At 42.0% G+C, this 5,419-nt stretch overlaps 1 protein-coding gene across 1 annotated transcript in view; it reads right to left on the reverse strand.

Moving 5' to 3' along the window:
* The window catches only part of ZBTB8A (zinc finger and BTB domain containing 8A), a 34,304-nt gene extending 30,815 nt beyond the window's left edge, over positions 1 to 3,489 (reverse strand). The window contains exon 1 of the mRNA XM_019659372.1: positions 3,390 to 3,489. The gene's annotated coding sequence lies outside the window, so the exon portion shown is untranslated. The remainder of the gene's footprint in view (positions 1 to 3,389) is intronic.
* Positions 3,490 to 5,419: the final 1,930 nt, after the last annotated feature.

Consider the following 5,419-nt stretch of genomic DNA (forward strand, 5'->3'; position numbering starts at 1 on the left):
CAAACTGAGGGATGAACTAGGTTTTTGTAGTTGGGGGAACAAAATGATTTTTGAGAATAACTCCTTGCTACCCTAAGAGCTCATCTTATCTCCTAGCCACAGAGAGCTAGGAGGGCATTCAACAAAGGGTGTAATAGCTTTAGCTTCACTATTTCAACAATGCTAATTAAGAGCACACTAACTATAACTAGTACTGTCCAGGGCAGTAGGTCTGTATAGAGAAAATCAAAAGTTAATTCTGTGGCTTTTTAAGAGAACTGATTTCTGAACCTGGTCTGTGCCCTAAACATTCGTATACACTAACAAAATGTCATTTTTAGGAATAACCACCAAGTTCTGCCCTAGCGGATATTAGAGTAGATTTGTGTATTTACCCTCAGCATCCCTTTCTAACTTCCTCCTGGAAAATTAAAAAATACATTTCCCAGACTCCTTTACATTTGTTTCCTCATGTGAAATGGGACCCATTCATTAGATGTTCTTCTGTGAGATTCGGAAGGCAGAAATGAGGTAGCAACCATCTTTCTGCTGTTTGGGCTGTTAATGCTGGCAAGCCCATTTGTGGAAACACTGGGTTTTTCTGCAGCAGCTCTCAAGTCCAGAGCGTCATGGCTGGCAAGACACAAGTTTGGTGGAGACAGCCATCACTAGTTGGTGGCTAGTTTCAACTAGTTTGAGGGGCAGTTTCAAGGTAGCAATTTCTTGACCCTTGAATTGCAGCTAGCAATGCCACAGGGAACTCAGCAGTGCCAGAGGTTCCCTCCCCTGCAGGAACTGGTTTGGCGGTCTGGTTCTGGGAATAATTTCTGAAGGCCCAGCCTGGACCCCACTCCTCCCAGCCCTTCCAATGATTTTGTAAGCATTCAATTCCCTTTAGTAAACAAATTAAAACACTAGAGTGGTTCCTCTTTCCTGAAACTGGGCCCAGATGACATATCAGTACATCATTTGCCTCAAAATTTAAGTGGAAGGATGAGTAAGTAGCCTAAGAGCAGCAGTATTGGGCAACATGCTAGGGGTACAGGCTTTGGAATCACACTGCCTTGGTGCAAATTCTGGCTCTGCCACCCACTAACTGGATAACATGGGAAGTTAACATCCCTGTGCCTCAGTTTCTTCACCTGTAAAATGGGAACAGTAATAATAACTATACCTTGGAGTTATGGGACAGAGTAAATAAGAAGATAATCTAAGTAAAGTGCTTACAACAGTGCCTGCCTTATAACAAGGCCTTGACAGATGTTAGCCGTTATTATAGTAATAATAATAATATCTATTGTTATTATGACTAATTATGCAGACAACTTTAAAACAGTTTTAACTCAGTAGAAAATGTAAACATCTTAGAATTTTATTACCACATATTTTCTTGTGGCCTACAGAATACTAACTTACACAAAGTTGGACACAGAAAAAATTTGATTGGTCCATTATATTTGTGTATCCAGAGAGAGTGATCATTTCAAAACTACAGTGTTCCTGAGGATATCAAAGCTCTACTCTAACTAGTCAGCTCTAACTAGAGTTATTCTAACTAGTAAATTGCAGACCTCACCCTAAGGGAGTTATTCTTTAGAAACAACTTTTGCCACTTTCCCGTTTCCAAATGTTCCGTCATTAATTATGCCCTGTGAACCAGAGTGTTTGTTATTCAGATTTTTTTCAGCTTCACTGAGATATAACTGACAAATAAAATTATAAGGTATTTAAAGTGTATATTGTGGTGATGTGGCATACAGTACAAATACATTGTGAAATGATTGCTCCTACTAATTAACATGTTCATCACTTCATATATTTATTTTTTAGGTGAGAACATTTAAGTTTTACTCTCTTAGAAAATTTCAATTATATAATAATGTTATCAACTATAGTCACCATGTTATACATTAGATCCNCCCTCTGGCGTCCCAAGCCAGTTCTTAACCATCGTGCCACTCGGCCGGCCCTACACTGTATACCTTTTTAAGTATTTTTTGAGTTTCGAATCATTAATATATTCAAAAATAAAAATTTGTCAAGTTTGTCAAATTGGTGAGTGAAATATTAACTATCAGTCTCACATTTAGCCAAATCTAGGCTGTAATTCAAGACTAAGATATTTTGGGAGCTCTCAGAGTAAATAATATTCTGTGTCTTTAGTTAAATCAAGGTTCATGTGCTACATGAACAAGTGACAAGATGACATCATTCCATTTGGAAAAGTCAAGAAGCTGTATTTCTTGGGAGAGAAAGAGAACTAACCAAGCTACTTCCAGGTGACTGAACTGTTACCCTATTCCAATTTTCAGTGTGGTTAATGGCCTGAACATGATGATGGTGGCAGGAATGGAAAGGAAGGAAAAGATGTAAAAGACTGAAATGGGAAATAAATCCACAGGTATTGATAGCTGATTGGCTCTGGAAGACTAGAGAGATAGAAAGAGAACACAGTGATTTTTAATTCCGAGGTGTTCAGTTGTATCACTAACAGAAATTAGGAAGTCAGGAGGAAGAAGTGGTTTAGAGGAAAAGCAATGACTTTGGTTTTAAGTGCCTTGCGTTTGAGGTGAGTGGGAAATCAGCTAGAGATGTCCAGAGGGCCACTGGAAATGCTGACCTGAAGTTCAGAGGTGAAGTGATGCTTGAAGATAGAAATGTGGGAGATATCTGCAAATGGAGATAAAGGGGCTCAGAGGAAACATGGGGGAGGATTGCCCATGACTATGGAGCGAGATGGGGAAACGGAGTCAGTGTTACAGACAGAGAATTTATTACAGGAAGAATCAGGAGACTACTGTAACATGTTAGCCAAGGGTGGGGAGTTTCAAGAAGCAGTGAAGGGGTCAACACAGTGAGAAATGAAAGGGCCATAGGCAATAATAACAGAAGCGATATGCATTATCTCCTTTAATCTCCCCCACAATACCTATCAGGTAGGTGGTATTATTATCCCCATTTTACAGAAAAGGGTGGGTATTAACCCAGACAGAGACTCCAAAGCTGTAGGACATAACTGCTGAGCTATACTCCTTCACCACTATCGGGAGTGAGCTGACAGTTCTACCACTAAATTAGCTATCTGTCCATGGACAAGTAAATTTACCTTTCGGGGCTTAATTTCCTTCTCTGCTAATTGAAGGTAATCTAGATAATCTCCAGCCCTTATGTAATATGAGTCTTTGATTAGGTAGAATGGAAGACAGACACTAAAGAGGCAACGAATTAAAAATTTAGCAACAGGCAATGAGGAGACCTGGCCAAGAAAATCAGAACGTTCAATGTTTTACATAGTGAATTTTCAAGCAATAAATCCATTCTCTGATTTTTAAAATCCACAGCTGCAAAACTCTACTTTTTATCTGTGTACTTAAGTTAGGTGTAGTACCAAGAATTTAAAATTTTCATACCTGGAAATGTACAAATGCTGCTCTTGAAACCCTGCTGAGTCAATTGTATGGAGTATAAAAACGGGAAGATTCCAAGTCAAACACAGCCTGTGTATGAAGGATTGTCCTGTAGAGAGAGAAAATAGTTATTTATAATATACTTTTGTAATAGGAGGCAGGAACATCTGTTAAGGTACATAATAAATATTTACTTAAATTATATGGGAGCATTTACCAGGTATCTTTTTTTAGCATGTAAAAATAGATAATTTGGCACTGATTATTAGTTAGCAGATATTTATTTCCTGAACCTTAATATTAAAATTTGCAAGAAGAGATGTCCAATATTGAAATAGATAATGGCAAATCAAAAACAAACATACTTTTTTTTTTTAAAGATTTTATTGGGGAATCGGGGGAAGGGGAACAGAAAAGTTGCTATCCTTTTGTTCTTCAGTCTAGTTGTGGAGGATGTTGCTTCACTGGCCCGTGTTGGTATTATTATTGTGCTCTTCCTGGGTGAGGCACATCGGTCGCCGGCCTCCGGACAGCCGTTCACGGCAGCTCTTGGCAGCTCACACCAGCTGCCGGCCACTCACGTTGGCTGCCGGCCACACACGGTAGCTTACGGCAGCCCACCGCAGCATGGGTTGCAGCCCACACCGTCGCCAGCGACTCTCGGCAGCCCAGCTCCAGGTCGAGCTGTTGTTCACCTTAGCTGTAGAGGGCAGTGTCACTGGCCCTCATGTGGGATCCGAACCAGAACCCTGCTGATCAAAGCTGGCATCCCAAGCCAACTCTTAACCAACTGAGCCACTTGGCCGGCCCAAGCACCCCAACTTTTAAGGCTGCCACCCGAGGGATGGGTCCCCAAATCACCTAGCTTTGACAGCTCATGACTCCCACCGAACCACAGTAAACAAAAAAGCAGCTTTTAAACAGGTGCACAAGCACTTTCCATAGCTATTCACCTCCCCCAACCCCAGGTCAGTGCAGAGGGAGCAGGCAAAAGCCCCCATCTCCCAGTTTCTCCCTGGAAGGGATCTGACTGCATACTTGCCTACCTGTTGCCGGAGGGTCCAGTTTCTAAAGGGATTGCATGTGGGACTGACTGGGATCCTCCCAGGATCCTGAAAGAGCCGGTGGGCACTTCCTCCACCCCCACTCCTCTTACCTAACAGGCCCCCCCCACTCCCTTATCTCCCTACCTTTTCCCCTGAATCCCTCGTTCCAACAAAAAAACCAAGTCTCCAGCTTCTCCCTGAAGGAACTTGTCCATACATCTAGCACCCTTACTTTTATGACTACAACCTGAGGGACTGGCTCCCAAAGCACCTAGTTCTGGGAGCTGACAGGGTGGCATTTCCGAGTCCCCTAGGACCACACAAAACAAAGAGGCAGTTCTAAACGGGTGCACAAGCACTCCCAGCAGTTATTCCCGCTGACTCAGCACAAAGTCATTAGGCAGAAACCCCCGGATCCCAGTTTCTCCCTGATAGGAGCTACTCTGCTAATGTCCTGACTTTCCCAGCTGCCACCTGAAGAGCAGGCTTCCAATGAGCCTGCATGGGGAGCTAAAGGAGCAGGCAGTTAGTCCTCCAGGAGCCTGAACAGGCGTGTTGGCATTTTCCACACCTTTGGGACACCCTAATCTCCTGGGAGCCACTAAGAACAAAGGTGGCAGCTTGGACACACACAAAGGTTTGAGAAGCAATCAGGAGCTCAGGCCAGGCTGATTGACAAGGTCCATCTCCTACAAGAGGCCAGTTTGTCAAACAGTGAGTGTATTTTGACACTTAAACATTCAAATTTTTTTAAATCACATCTCATATATGGAAAGATGCCTATGATACATAGTTAAGTTTTTTAAAAACTATAAAAATATATATAGTATTTCTTTTTTTAAAACAAAGGAAAAAATAAGCAGAAACTCTGGAAGGATGGACAAGAAACCTAGACCAGTGATAGCCAATTGGAGGCAAGGTGGCATCTGGGAGACAGGAGACAAGGATGGGAGGCAGACTTTACATTGTATACTTTTTTTTTTTTTT

This window comes from Hipposideros armiger, unplaced genomic scaffold (genome assembly GCF_001890085.2).
Source record: "Hipposideros armiger isolate ML-2016 unplaced genomic scaffold, ASM189008v1 scaffold_10, whole genome shotgun sequence".
NCBI classification, from domain to species: Eukaryota; Metazoa; Chordata; class Mammalia; order Chiroptera; family Hipposideridae; genus Hipposideros; species Hipposideros armiger.